This window comes from Danio rerio, chromosome 7, assembly GCF_049306965.1.
Source record: "Danio rerio strain Tuebingen ecotype United States chromosome 7, GRCz12tu, whole genome shotgun sequence".
NCBI lineage: Eukaryota > Metazoa > Chordata > Actinopteri > Cypriniformes > Danionidae > Danio > Danio rerio.
In genome coordinates, this window is record NC_133182.1 from 79,869,210 (window position 1) to 79,886,105 (window position 16,896).

The 16,896-nt window shown below is 36.3% G+C and overlaps 1 long non-coding RNA gene across 1 annotated transcript; it reads left to right on the forward strand.

The window, feature by feature from the left end:
• The first annotated feature begins 2,699 nt into the window (after window positions 1-2,699).
• Window positions 2,700-8,577, forward strand: LOC100537708 (uncharacterized). Its single transcript, XR_012382918.1, has 4 exons — window positions 2,700-2,834; window positions 4,147-4,183; window positions 7,182-7,687; window positions 8,122-8,577. It is a non-coding gene; the product is annotated as an uncharacterized lncRNA (long non-coding RNA).
• The last annotated feature ends 8,319 nt before the right edge of the window (window positions 8,578-16,896 follow it).

The window sequence follows — 16,896 nt, forward strand, 5'->3', positions numbered from 1 at the left end:
TTTTAGTAGTTATTTTAATAAATATACATGTTAAATAAATAAGACACAGGTGAACAAAATAATAAAGAGACTGTGACAAACTGACAATATTAAAAACAAGAGTCCTTGTGACCATTTTATTTATGTAATTTCATATTATTTTAATACATGCACCTGTAAACTAAAGGTGAACATAGTAATGAAGAAACTGTGACAACAATTAAACTGACAACACTCAACATAAAAGTCTTTGTGACCATTTTATGTAATTGCATATCACATATTTATCATATATATATATATATATATATATATATATATATATATATATATATATATATATATATATATATATATATATATATATATATATATATATATACAGTTGAAGTCAGAATTATTAGCCCCCCTGAATTATTAGTGCCCCTGTTTATTTTCTTCCCCATTTTCAGTTCTGTTCTGGGAAGATTGTTTCAGCACATTTCTAAAGATAATAGTTTTAAAAACTTATTTCTAATCACTGATTTATTTTCTCTTTGTCATGATGACAGTAAATAATATTTTACTAGATATTTTGCAAGACACTTCTGTACAGCTTAAAGTGACATTAAAAGGCTTAACTAGGTTAATAAGGTGAACTAGGCAGGTTAGGGTAATTAGTCAAGTTATTGTATAATGATGATTTGTTCTGTAGATTATCGGGGAAAAAAATTAGCTTAAAGGGGCTAATAATTTTGTCCCAAAAAGGGTTTTTAAAAAATTCATAACTGCTTTTATTCTAGCCAAAATAAAACAAATAAGACTTTCTCCAGAAGAAAAAAATATTATCAGACATACTGTGAACATTTCCTTGCTCTGTTAAAAATCAATATTTAAAAAAGAAAATAAAAATCAAAAGGGGGCTAATAATTCTGACTTCAACTGTATATACATATATATATATATATATATATATATATATATATATATATATATATATATATATATATATATATATATATATATATATATATATATATATATATATTTGTATATCAGAATGACAACAAAGTAAACTAATGATACACAAAATAAGAGTCCTTGTGACTTTTGTATCCTGTAATTGTACATCAAGGTAATACATTATACTGTCAATATATAGCATTACGACTTCATCACTGTTATTATTATTCTAGTTTTATATGCTCATGTTTATCCCGTTGTTTCTGTTTCATAAAACCGTGCCCTTTCTGCATGACTTTCACACACATAAAGCTGTGAATATGTCCTTCCTCATAACACATGCCAGTAATTTCCCGATGTCCTCCGTCGCACATAATGAAATCATTTACTCTTAGATCAACATCCCCTGTCCGATTGTTGTTTATGTGCTAATCATCTGATCGTGATCATCCCGTTGCGTCTCTTTCAGGATAACGGCCAGATGATTGTATATTATCGCTGGAAAAATCCGCCGACAGTTTTGTGATGGGCTTGTGCTATATTTCTGTCAAATGAGTAATGAGATTATGATCGGGGAATAAAATGAACTATTAGAAACACAATTGGCAAGCTGAAATGAAAGACGCAGTGGGACGGTGGCGTCAATAAAAGCTCTTTATTATCGTTTCTGCTTTGTTTGTGTGTGTGTGTGTTTGTTTGTTTGTTTTTTTTGGAGAAATTATTACATTTGGAATAAAAGCGCTCTTCGACATCAGAGTGAGTCGCACATATTAGTGCAGTCTGTCACCTCGGCGTTAAAAATTCATGGCTTGTTTTTGTGCTGGCTGTTCCCGCCGCGAGGAAACATTTGTTTAGTGAGGCGTTGGGATCCGTCCCTCAGGGTGAAGCCGCTGTGGATCCATGAATTTACGCGCTGCCATCCGAATGGGCTGCTGTTTAAAACAAACGGCCTTTAAAACACATCTGAGCTCCAGCCATTCACAGTTTAAGAGGTGCTTAGCCATCTGTAGACACATTAGCTGCGTGTGTGTGTGCGCGTGCGTGCATGTGTGTGTTAGTGTATGAGTGTGTTTGTTTATGAATGACATTATAAACTATATTAGGACTTGAATTCATCTTAAAAGTTAATAAAGTTCATGTAAGTGTTGATTTAAACTCCTAATAGCATATATTTAAGTGTCACTATTGACAATAAACATACATTCAATCACTTACTGTGTTCATTTAAGTGTAATAATCAGTTATGCAAGTACATTTAAATAACTGTACAATAATAAACATGTATAAACAATATAACCATGTGATATGTGAACATTTGAGACACTTAAATGGACATTAGTTCACTTAAATGCTGTTAACATCAATATAGCCTGTGTGTTTTATTATGTCAGCATAATGAGTCTTTATACGGCATTCACAGTGCTAGTCATGTTTATTTGAGTTCATTTAGATGATCGTAATCTTCAGATAGAACTAAAGCAGCACTTGAGTAAATGTCAAAGTTAAAATTGACCTTATTATAGCCCTTAAACAAAAGTTCAAGCTCTTTCTATTGTAGGTTACCATCCAACTGTATGTGAATGTATGCATATATGATAGCATTCATACACTGTCTTCTCAATCAGCGTTTCTAAATCTCTCTATGAGTATCTACTGAAGAAAAAAATTGATTTTTTTTCTCTGTAAAAAAAGGCTTAGTTTTCCGAGTGGATTGCGAACATTCGCGAGACTTTTATTTTAAAATCGGGAAACCCAAAGACGCGCGTGAAGCCGGAAGCGGGTGTGCGGTCATGGAGGACTCGCGGGCCGTTGTTCCGTCTCTGCCCAAACATTCGTACTGGTTTGATTTCTGGATGTTTCTGCTGTTCGACGTGATGCTGTTCTGCGTCTTTTATTTCGCTTTTCCCTGAGCGGTGAGTGCTGGTGTTTATCTTAGGCAGAGGATTGAAGTTTAGGGCAGGACGCGAGCAGTCACGTGATCATAACTCTCCATTAGACTGAAGCCTGATCTCAGACTGTTGGCTTAAAGTATGTGTGAATTATAAACCTTTACAGCTTTAATCCATGAACATCTGGTATATAAAGCTGTAATCCTATTTTTCTAATGCGTAAAAGTTTTACTGAAGTTCAATCGCACACCAGATCAAAATACAGATACTTCAGAAAGATGTATAGAAGTCATTTAATGCTATCCCCGCTGAAAAATCCAGCCTAAACCAGCCTAGGATGGTTGACTGGTTTTGGCTGGTCGACCAGCCTGCTTTTAACGGGGTTTTGGCTATTTCCAGGCTGATTTCCAGTCATTCCCAGTCTGGTCTTAGCTGGTCATGCTAGGAGATGATCTCTTAAAACCAGTTTGACCAGCCCAGGCTGGGAGCCCAGCCAAAACCAGATATCCCCAGCTTAAACCAGGCTGGTAAAGTTGGTTTTAGCTGGTCATTTACCAGCCTGACCAGCTAAGACCAGGCTGGAAATTGCCAAAACCCCTCTAAAACCAGGTAGGTTGACCAGCCAACCAGCTTGGGTTGGTTTAAGCAGTTTTTTCTGCAGGGATGAGATGTTATTAAATAAAGCATACTCTGGTTCTGTCTAACAGTTTTATTCAGTTATATGAAAATATATTACATTTATATTAGTTGTGTGCTGTTTAAATGATTAAAAACAAAAATATGATAATGATAAACGTTTCCTTTTTACAACTTTTAATAGATAGTTGTTTTATTCTATGATGGTTTTATAACATTTCTTCTAAACATTACATAAGTATGTTGTCATTTTAAACTATTTCAATTAATTTTATTGATTTCTGTTGTTTATATATTTTTTAGAAAATGAGAGTTGTTCATGGCTGTTTTCTTTTTGTGATTACTGAAGTTGGAGTATTTCTGCAGATATATTGATGACTTGGTTATTCTATAATTAAAACATTGGAATTGTGTTGTCTAAAAATGTAAACATTTTTGAAAACATAGCATTTTTATTGTATCCAAAAATAAAAAAAAAACTAAATCTTTGAAACTGTGTAGAAATTCCATCCATAGTTCACAGAATAAAACAAAAATTATAGAATTCTCGACGTATAAATTTAAATTGTAAATTCAAATTGTTGTTTCATTCTTTCCATAGCTTTATTTCAATAGACATAACTTCATTTTATTTATTTTATAGCAAACTTTGATGTGTTATGTGTGAGTTAATTGTCATGTGTTTGTGTGTGTTTTGCAGTGTCCTGCTGTGCTCCGGCTGAGCCTCAGCTGCTATGGTCAGTAGTGTACACACATGATTTCAGTCTCACACCACTCTGAGTTACTTTACTCTACATTTACTTCAGTCAGGGGCTGCATGATATTGGGGGGGAAAAAAACTGACATTGCAATATTTAGTTATTCTGTGATTTCTATTGCGACGTGAATATAATTTTACAAGATAACCTCAGTAACTCTGTTTGGAAAGAACTCATAATTTTTCTTCAGGAGATTGACTGAGATTTCGTAGTCAAGTGTGCGCCAAAATATAGAAAATTATCCAAAAATATTTAATAAACACAAATTAAGTGCGGGTGAAAACAGAACAATGTTAGAAATGAAAAAACACTTGGATCCAGTTTCTCAAACAAGGATTAGCTATAGTAAGGACTAGAACTTAGTTAAATTACATATTGAAGCCACTTTTATAAAAATGCTGTTAAAAAAACACATTATTGGTGTGAATTCTGGAGACAAAACAATGCCACTAAGGTATTTTAGGGTCTCTAACTGCAAGTTATTTTCAGTTAAAGAGCCCATATTATACATGAAATAGGGTCATATCTTGGTTGTAAGGGTCTCCAACAACAGTTTAATATGCATGCAAGGTCAAAAAACACTTTCATGGTCTTATAATCTGCATTTATTTTTACCTAATTATCCCAGCGACTCCCGTATGAATCGTCCAGTGATTCATTTGTTCCCAAACCCCTCCTTAGCGCCAAGCTAATCTGCGCTGATTGGACCGATGACAGTCTGTTGCGATTGGTCGACTGCCTTCAGTCAGAGAGTGAAATGGCCAATAGCTAATCAGCAATATAAAAGTAATCACAGTTCATACACGCTCCATAGTGTAGGCGTGGAGTTTAGCTGCCAGTGGCTCAATGTAAATACAGACGATGGACTTGAAAATACCGACGACTATTTTATTGAGCAAAAACTCCAAAAACAGTTGAGGAGATCTCCTAGCTTCTCACTCTGCTCTTTTCACAGACACACACACACATATTGCACACACACACGCACTTAACCCTGCTCGACAACGCGCGCGCACACACACACACAAAAACACACACCTCCGGACGTCAGCTCGCGCACACGCACACACAGACACACACACTACTCCTCGTCCACGGAGCTCCGTTAACAAAGCAGCACGCGTCGCGTTTTTAACGTGACTTTGCACGTGATAAGAGAATATAGCCAGTTAACCTGATACAGTACACGCGGATACAAGTAACAAATCACAACTAAATACATTTGCAAGCTAGAGTCAACGAGGCAACTTTAATCGCACGTACTTACACTTGAGAAATGGAGGAAGAAACTCATCCTGACGTCCATCAGTAAGTTACTCTTTACTGATCCTTACTTTAACAAACGCTGATGAAGTATTCTTTGTAGCATGTAGCTTCCAGAAGTTTCCAACTGCTTGGCTATAATGCTGAGGTTTCATCTTTAGGTAGAGAATCGATAATATCCATCTGCAGTGTGACTTCAATCGACCGGCATGTTTGTGGGTGTGTGTGTGTGTATGTGTGTGTGTGTGTGTGTGTGTGTCTGGGTTTCTGCGTCAGAGGGCGGGGCCTCAGGTTTGAAATCTCCCGGGTTTGCGCGTGCACGTGAATATCTTGGTTTCGTTCGTACGTCATGGCGAAACACCTAATGACTCTGTATCAAGGCGACTCGTTTGAAGCACTATGAGTCGACTCTTTTATAGATGAATCAACCGTTTCAAACACTGTATTCTTACAGATTTAAGCCTTAGCTGGATACTTCACTTCACTTAGAGCTGTGTTACACACTACATGGAGGGGCATTGTCAAAAACCCATAATATGGGCTCTTTAAGACAGCTCAAACATCCAATTTAATCTAAGACTAGCCTTAAGCATTGTCTGTGCAACTGGTGGCTGGAGTTTTAACACTATTAAGGTACAGAAAATCAATCAATAAATGGGAAAATACCACTGCAAAGAGCCTTTGTTGTGTAAATAAACAATCATTTAGTGACAAACTTCATAATTTCTTGTTCCCAAATGATTTAAAATTCGCTTGATAACTTGGGTCACAGGCCTGAAAACATAATAAAAGAATAAAAAAATGTTTCACTCTGTTATATTAGGGTTAAACTTTGCAATCAAATAATGTGCTCTGAACTGTGAATTCTGGGTAATTATAATCCCAACTCGATATTGCAAAACCTGTGATGTGACTTTTGCAAATTTGCACATTGTGTCAGATGCTGAATTGATATATTGTGCAGCCCTACTTCAGTCTCACTTTGGGCTGTGCATTTTTACTATATATATATATATATATATATATATATATATATATATATATATATATATATATATATATATATATATATACCATTTATATGTAAATATAAATATGACTGCTATCGGAAAGTGTAGTGTGATAGTTTGCTATCCCAAATGAAAAAAAATACTGTAGCATTATAATTAATTAGAGTAAATATTTAGTGTTTTAACCATATTATAGTAAACTACTTAAGTTAATCTATTGTGGTGATTCTACAGTTACTATGGTAACACAAAGACTAGTAATTGATCTGTTGTGGTGATTCTAAAGTTGCTCAGTAACACAGCGACTACAGTAATTGATCTGTTGTGGTGATTCTACAGTCGCTATGGTAACAAAGGCTATAGTAATTGATGTGTTGTGGTGACTCTACAGTTGCTATGGTAACACATCAGCTTGGGTTCATGTCCACTGGTGCATTTGTTTAACAGTCCAAAAGCAGTCAGTAATAAGTGAAAAGGCAGTGCAGAAATGCTTCAATAGACCCTAAAATAAATAAAAAACACACTACTATAATTGTCAACCCCTTAACACACTTTGTTATGGTATGGTTTGAAACACTGTAGAGTTTACTATAGATTGCTGCAATATTTTTTTTTTTTTTTTTCGGTGAGATATGTGTGGAGGTAGAGTGTGTGCTGCTAATAATGTTGTATTGATATTTTTTTATTGGTGGTGTTTCTGGCAGGACGGATCTCCGAAACATGTCCCTCTTCACTCCTGCAGCTCTAAACAGTCTGAAATGCGTGTAATGTCCTGTAACTGTCTCTTCATGATTGGCTGTGAGGAAATGTTGAGCGGATTGAGGAGAGGACACACCTCCACCTGTCCGGATGCTTCAAACACATCCTCATGTAATAGTACTGGAGCATTAGCATGTGCTGGTAATTAACTCTACGGGACTTTTAAAATGTTTATTCACGGGTTTATTTTCTTTACTTGAGAGCAAAGCAGAGCATGTATGAACGCAGAGCGAGTCCAACTGAACAACGAGCACATTATTCCATTCGTTCATTTTATTTGATGTTTCGATGAAGTAATTGTCCTGTAATTAGTTTTAGTCTAGGTGAGCTAATTAAAATGTGAAAACCATATTCATTTTGGGTGTTGGTGTTCTTTTAGTATCTTTGTTTGTTTCATTATTCGTGACAGTCACATATCTGCCATGTTGTATTGTATTTAAAATTATTATAAGTATTATTCATTTTCCTTCAGCTTAGTCTCTATTTTAGGGGTCACCACAGTGGAATGAACCACCAACTATTCCAGCATATGTTTTACACAGCGGATGCTCTTCCGCCCGCAACCCAGTACTGGGAAACACCCATACATGCACTCGTACACTACGGCCAATTAGTTAATCAATTCCCCTATAACACATGTGTTTGGACTGTGTGGGAAACTGGGAGGAAACCCACACCAACACAGGGAGAACATGCAAACTCCACACAGAAACACCAACTGACCTAGCCGGGGCTCGAAATAGCAACCTTCTTGCCTTTGAGACCACCGTGCCGCCCTATTATTTTTTAACTGGTCGTAGTGTGGGTGGATGAGCGTGTATGGGTGTTTCCCTGTACTGGGTTGCTGCTGGAAGTGCATCCGCTGCGTAAAACATGCTGGAATAGTTGGTGGTTCATTTCGCTGTGGTGATCCCTGATTAATATTAAGGGACTAAACCAGGGGTGTCCAAACTCAGTCCTGGAGGGCCGGTGTCCTGCAAAGTTTAGTTCCAACCCCAATCAGACTCACCTGAGCTAGCTAATCAGCTCTTACTAGGCTTTCTAGAAACATCCTTGCAGTTGTAGTGAGGCAAGTTGGAGCTCAAATCTGCAGGACTGCGTTTGGGCACCCCTGGACTAAACCAATGGAGAATGATTGAATGCTTCACTAACTACAGTGTGGTTCACGTATACTGTAGTATTAACTATTCCCACCTGTGTGTAACACCGAATAATAATAATGATTTGTATATTTTTCTTCCAATATGTTTCTGAGAAGTGTAATTTCAGTTACAGAAATAAATGTAAATATGCTTAAAGTTTGTCCACCTAAAAATAAAAATATAATCAATGTTTACTTTCCTCAAGTGTTTCCAAACCTTTATGAGTTTCTTCTGTTGTACACCAAAGATATTTCGATGAATAAAAGCTGCACTCATTGACTTCAATAGGAGTAAAACAAACACTGGAAGGTAATTGCTTATCAGTTTCCAACATTCTTCAAAACATCTTTTTTTGTTCAACAGAAGAAGCTCATAAAGTTTAGAAACAAGTGAAAGCTGAATAAATGATGGCATATTTAATTTTTGAGTGAACTAACCCTTTAACGGCACTGTGAGCATCATGTTTTATGGTAGATTTAGATTAACAAGTGGTTTGAAAACGCTTCTAGTCCGCCAACATTACACCGTGCGGGTGTTTCTGGGTTGTCTGACGGTGGCTGTTGTTGTGACCTATTGTCTGGTCTGGAGTCTCGGGGCATCAATTATTCTCCGCCTGTTCCATTGGCTCCAGGAACAGAGCGGAGCCCGAAGCAGAAACGCGGAGCGGGAAATTAATGGAGGCTCCGCGAAGCCGCTCCATCATCATGTGCTGTGTTTGTGTCCACAGAAACGCTTCATATTTGCCTCAAACATAAAGCTTAGAGTTTTTGTCATGTTTCTTGTGGGGGAAAAAAAACTAAGTATTCTTGATTTGAGAAATGAGTTTTTCCTTAAAACGAGCAGAATAATCTGACTGTGGAGTTAAATAATCATGTTTTTGTTTTCCACTTTACCACATTGTCAGATTATCTTGCTTGTGTTGGGGAAAACATTGACATTTCTGAGAACAAGATTATATATTAGTGCTGTCAATCGATTAAAAAAATTAACTAATTAATCACACTTTTTTTAATTAATCGCGATTAAGCACATTAAAAAGACTGAAACTTGTCATTTTGGCTATTCAAATGTAAAATTAATGTAAACACAAGACAAAAACGTTTTGAATTCAAAATATAATTCAATATTAGAACTTTTGTTTACCTTGTGACAGATTTCTTTACATGCCCACAATAAACCGTCAAGATCCTGACCTGACAGCCATATTTATTACAGAAATTAAAGCACACAGGCATGGGAATGCCATCTGAATTTCAAAACAATCAATGCCAAAAAAGAAAAAAATATATATTTCCAAGTTAGATTCTAAGTGGACTGCAAAAAATGCCAAAATACAGGCGTTGCAGATGTGGAAAATTATAATAACAAAGTATTAAATACAAACAATTGCACTCATTGTAAAGTTGTATTGCTGTGAGTTGAGAACATTAATTATAAAGCAGAAACGATTTTGCTCAGCCCTCCTTTACATTCAGACAGCTGCTCAGACAGTCTAGTCTGTTGACGTTATCGGGGGACAATGTGGACCTTTTGTTTTGAATGATGTGAGGTGAGAGTGAGAACAGGCAGGATCACAAGATTACTGAATCAGCATATGCATTTCAGAGCCTAATCTTGTGGCCACTGGTGCTGCGACAAGGACGTAAGAAGCATCAAGCGGTACATCAATGGCACGTACAGGTGTCACACCAAAGCACACACACGCACTGTGTGCAGGACATCGCAGCCGGAGCGACTCCCTTCAGATTCAACACGCATTCATCAAATTTGCGTAAACTAAGCGTTCTAAAGTCTGGCTGTATTTCACAAGGATTCTGACACAACAACGCAAAGCAGACACTAAACAAAACTTGCGTTAAAGCGGGAAACAAGTCAAACTTAATGAAACATTGGAGGGCGCATGCTGAAAGGCAGAGGAATGCGCTGACTTTAACAGCTCGCGACTTCTTCTGGTACTTCATTTACATGAATACCAATACTTCGATCTTAATATGATAAAGATGATACTCTTATTAAGAGTCGACCATGTAAACAGCGGTTTTTGATTACCTTAAAGGACCACCGAGTCACGAAATGCTGAGGTTTTTCTTTCCGTTCGCCATGCGTTATCAAACTCCATTTAAACAGAAGTCGAAAGTTAAAAATGAAACATAAAAAATTTGATAATGCTGGAGGAAACGCTGGAGAGCCTGGTGATGCGACATTAACTATTTTATACTAAAACTTGCCTTAAAAAGTGCTTCCTTGGTCTTATCCATATTTCTTTGCACGTTGAACGAACCACGGCCACAACAGGAAATAAAAAAACTGCAACTGCGATAATTGCGTAATTTTTTTATCAATTTGTTTTTATAAATTTTTTATTAATAAATTTTTTAATATTTGTTAATTATTTCAAATTAATCGCATGCGTTAACACAGTAATTTTGACAGCACTAATATATATATATTTTTTTTTTTAATTTGTTAATTTTTTATTTACTACTTTATTCTGCCAGATTTATCCTGCATTTTAAAGTCTGATTATACAACGTATTGTACAATTTGCATTATGCTTGTGCACATTAGTCTTAAGGTGAATATATATTCTTGCATAAAGTAAAAAACACTCGTACTTTGATTGTGGGTACAATTCATTCATTCATTTTCAGCTTAGTCCCTTATTTACCAGGGGTCGCCATAGAGGAATGAACTTCCAACCATTCCATAATATGTTTTAGGCAATTGTTTAATGTTTAAAAATATTTTAAACTAATTAATAAGTGCAATCCCTGTTTTTTTTTTTGTTTTTTTTGTTTTTTTACAAACAGTCTATGAAATATTGGTGAACATGTTAATAAATCTGATTAAAACACAACATGCCGAGCCTTACTGCCATTTGATTGAACTACAATCATCCTCTCTCATGGGCTGCAGGCTTTAAATTAGACAAAATGCTCAAGAATGAGTATCGAGTATTCGAGTCTCGGCTGGGTCAGTTGGTGTTTCTGTGTGGAGTTTGCATGTTCTCCCCGTGTTGGTGTGGGTTTCCTCCGGGTGCTCCGGTTTCCCCCACAGTCCAAACACATGCGCTATAGGGGAACTGATCAACTATTGGCTGTAGTGTATGAGTGTGAAAGAGAGTGTATGGGTGTTTCCCAGTGATGGGTTACATCTGGAAAGGCATCCGCTGCTTAAAACATATGATGGAATAGTTGGTGGTTCATTCCTCTGTGGTGACCCCTGATTAATAAAGGGACTAAGCTGAATGAATGCATTAATGAATGACAGCAGGTTTATACTACGCTAGTGAGTTTCATCAGCACATATTTGCCTGGAGCTGCTGTTTCTCTGGTCGCTGTTTTGCTGGATTCTCTTCATGTAATGCTGTGCTTTCTGTGGACGTGTTTCTCTTCAGCTCTGAGTTTCCCACTGGATTTCACTGTAATGGATTGAAAAGGTTAAACACACATCAGTGTAAACGTCCTGATTTAACAGTGCCAACCCTGAGGCCGGATCTCTCAGCGCAGGTTCATATTGGCAGAGAACATCAGTGTTTTATTTTTGCTTCAGATCGTTATTAATTGATCAAGACTGAGCAAACTGACCCTGCGCACCAAATATTCACATTCATTCACTTCAGTCTTATTTGTAGAGTACTATATATACACTCACTGGCCACTTTATTAGGTACATCTGTCAGGATGGGGAAGAAAGGGGATTTAAGAGACTCTGAACGTGGCATGGTTGTTGCTGCCAGACGGGCTGCTCTGAGTATTTCAGAAACTGCTGATCTACTGGGATTTTCACGCACAACCATCTCTAGGGTTTACAGAGAATGCTCCGACAAAGAGGAAATATCCAGTGAGCGGCAGTTCTGTGGGCGCAAATGCCTTGTTGATGAGGCCAGAGGTCAGAGGAGAATGGCCAGACTGGCTTCAGCTAATATGGTAACAGTAACTCAAATAAGCACTCGCTACAACCGAGCTCTGCAGAAGAGCATCTCTGAACACACAACACGTCCAACCTTGAGGCGGATGGGCTACAGCAGCAGAAGAGCACACCGGGTGCCGCTCCTGTCAGCTAAGAACAGGAAACTGAGGCTACAATTCACACAGACTCACCAAAACTGGACAATAGAAGATTGGAGAAACGTTGCTGCTCTGATGAGTCTCCATTTCTGCTGACACATTCAGATGCTCGGCTCAACAACATGAAAGCATGGATCATCCTGCCTTGTATCAGCGGTTCAGGCTGGTGGTGGTGGTGTAATGGTGTGGGGGAGATTTTCTTTGGGTCCATTAGTACCAATTGAGCATCAACGCCACAGCCTACCTGAGTATTGCTGCTGACCATGTCCATCCCTTTATGAGCACAGTGTCTCCATCTTCTGATGGCTACTTCCAGCAGGATAACGCAGCATGTCATAAAGCTCAATCATCTCAGACTGGTGAACATGACGATGAGTTCACTGTACTCAAATGGCCTCCACAGTCACCAGAGCTCAATCCAATAGAGCAGCTTTGGGATGTGGTGGAACAGGAGATTGGCATCATGGATGTGCAGCCGACAAATCTGCAGCAACTGTGTGATGCTATCATGACAACATGGAGCAAAACCTCTGAGGAATATTTGCAGTGGCTTGCTGAATCTCTGACACCGAGGATTAAGGCAGATCTGAAGGCAAAGGAGTCCAACCCATTACTAGTAAGGTGTACCTAATAAAGTGGCCGGTGAGTACAGGGTTTTTTGTGTCAGATTAACGCTTTAAGTCTTGTGGAAATCCTGCGTGACCTAGAAAATCTCCTTCAGCGATGAGTTTGACAGAAATGAGAAATGTCTCGCAGTTTCAGGCTAAAGCTCGACAACTTGAATGGAAATATTAAAATGAGTTTAATTAGTACGTTTTCCCGCCGTTTCCGAAGTGCGGCCGATACCATCGCGAACGTCTTTATCTAACGCAAACGTCGCAGCCGGAGATAAGCCTTTCATTTCAGAGATTACTTTTTTTGATGTGGGGAATGAGAAGCAGCAGATAAGTTTTCGTGTGATCTTATTTGCTGGCTGTTTTATTTCTGACGTCGGAATCAAAGAGGAGTTTCTGACGAGGGTTTGATGCTCTTATCAGCCGCTGCCGCTCGCCTCTCTCTCTCTTTTATTCAGATTATTCCAGCATTTTTGGATCAGAATTATTATCCTCAGTAATCAAAACCCTAGACAGCATTTCTGCATCTCAGTGCCAGATCTTACAGTCGAGCAGGGGAAATGTGCAAGATGAGGCGAATCGATGGAAATGGACGATCATGTCTTCATTTGCTCACGTTTGTCTTAATAAAACACTGAAGAGATCAATCTGTGCGGGATCAAAACAGCTCTGTATCTCTTTTAAGGGTCAGTTCACTCAACATGTTCATTTAATCACTAATAAATAAAGAAATAGGGCAGCACGGTGGCTCAGTGCTTAGCACTGTAGCCTTACAGCACGAAGGTCGCTGGTTCGAGCCTCGGCTGGGTGATAGGTGTTTCCGTGCAATAGTATCTGGATGCATCCTTTATAATGCAAGCTGAGACTGCATCACTCAGCGATGCAATGTCAGACTCAATGGAGTGAGTGACTTCACTGTGACGGGGTGGGGTTAGGTGAGCGCATTAAAAAGCATTGGATGCAGCTCAGATTGCACTGCACCAGGTCTGAAGCCAGACCCCTCTCTTTCTGTGTGGAGTTTGCATGTTCTCCCCGTGTTGGTGTGGGTTTCCTCCGGGGGCTCCGGTTTCCCCCTCAGTCCAAACACATGCGCTATAGGGGAACTGATCAACTACACTGGCCGTAGTGTATGAGTGTGTGTGCATGAGAATTGAATGTTTCCCCCACTGGGTTGTGGCTGGAAGGGTGTTCGCTATATGTAAAACATTTGCTGGAATAGTTGGCGGTTAATTCCACTGTGGCGACCTCTGATAAATACGGGATTAAGCCAAAGGAAAATGAGTGAATGAATAATTAAAGAAAAAAAGAAAAAATCTAATAAATAAATTGAATGTAGAATTAAAACAAAATTAAGAAAATGAGAGTAAAACATGATGCTTTCTTATCTTTCTTTGATTCTTTACAGGGCAATTATAAATAACATAAAAACATTACAAAAACGTAAATATAAACTGAAATTATGGGAAAAAATACTCACAAAAATATAAAATGTAATATATATACATATATAGTGTATCTGTGTATATATATATATATATATATATATATATATATATATATATATATATATTTATATATATGAGTGTATATGTATGTATGTATATATTATTTAGTACACCCTGCTTTAAAAATTATTATCATTATATTATGTCGTTGTATATTTTGGTGCATTTGAACAAAACATATTTATTAAACAGATATGATTATTAAAATAATATTTTAGTCACTGAACATTTTTAGAAATAGACAGATTATACATTTAAATTAACATGAAATATTAGAAATAAACTAGTAAAAAATCCTTAAAATATAAAATATTCCCTAACAATATACATTTGGGTGTACTAATTTTGAGCCGTTATAGTAAACTACTGTATATGCACAAATATAATGATGTAACGCTTCATGTAGAACATATTCATTTAAATGAAAGATTGTTTAGAGGTGTACTCATATTGAGCACTGTGTGTGTGTGTATATATATATATATATATATATATATATATATATATATATATATATATATATATATATATATATATATATATATATATATATATATATATATACAGCACTATTCACTATACAAACACGGCAATTGAATTAAGCATACATTTAAATTCATTCATTCATTCATTTTGCTTTGGCTTAGTCCCTTATTTATCAGGAGACGCCACAGAGGAATGAACCGCCAACATGTTTTGTTTCTCTTAAATTTTGATCTTTTACATTTAATATTTAATATTGTTCCCTAAGTTATTCACATGGGTGTACTAATTTTGGACTGTTATTATAAGTTATTTTGTTAGATAAGCTCCAGATTTGGTTTTAGTACTGTCTAAACTAATGTATGCTGTATGCACAAATATAAAATTGTAAAGCATCCTGTAAAACAAATTCATTTACATGACAGATTTTTGAGGGGTGCACACTCACGTTGAGCACTGTATATATATATATATATATATATATATATATATATATATATATATATATATATATATATATATATATATATATATATATATATATATATATATATATACATTAACACGGCAATTGAATTATACAAATTTAAATTAATTCCTTCATTTTCCTTCAGCTTAGTGTCTATTTCAGGGGTTGCCACAGCAGAATGAACCACCAACTCTTTAAGCAAATGTTTTACACAGCCTATTGCCTTCCTGCTGCAACCCACTACTGGGAAATACCCAAACACACTCATTCACACACACACACACACACACACACAGAGAGACATGCTGTACGAAGCACTCATTGATGCAAACAGCAGCGGAGCTCCAGTGTTTCTCTCGCTCTCCAGCATCTGCAGTGAATGCTGGTAATTGCAGATTGATTTGTAGTTGAGTCTCGGCATCTGCAGCATTCACTGTGATTATCTGTTCTTCGCTTGTTTATCTGCGTAAACCATGGGGTGAATATCAGGTTAAGTGTCTGAAGAGCCGCCGCTCGCGTCTCGGCCCACATTATAATGCAGAATTAGACTCAGACAGATGTTCCTCTGCTAACGTCTTCATTTTAGACTTCATCTTTAAACGCATTCATGAATTTAACATGAAGACGAGCATAAAGAGCTGAATCAACCAGCACTTTCAGCGTTTATCGCACTATATTTATCTCTTAAACTGCACAGAACGTATCTATTTTCAGACTAAACACTCGAAACACTGCGGCGAAGCGCTGCCATTCACACCAGTTCCCATTTGGATTATAGACTACTTTTAATTTGCAACACTTATATTGTGCTTTTCAACATGAATGATTTACAAAATTAGGTAAAACCAAACAAAAGAGACTTTATTATTATTATTATTATTATTATTATTATTTTATTATTATTATTTTATTATTATTATTGTTTTAATATTAGTATTTTTATTAGTATTATTGTTATTTATTATTATTTTTATTAATATCCCTATTATTATTGTTATTTTATTATGTTATTATTATTATTATTATTATCATTATTATTATTATTATTATTATTATTATTATTATTAATATTGTTAATATTTATATTATTATTTTATTAATATCATTATTTTATTTATTTATTATTAATATTATTTTATTTTTAATATTATTTTTATTAATATTATTATTATTTTACATTAATTGTAGTGTTGTTTATTCATGAAAAAATGTAGCTTATTTATTACTATTATTAATATATTTTATGTAAAATACTTTTTTATTTATTATCAATTATTGGGTGAAACAGTGACTCGGTGGTGTCTCACTGTGGCCTCACAGCAATAAGGTCGCTGGTTCAAGTCTCGACTGGGTCAGTTGGTGTTTCTGTGTGGAGTT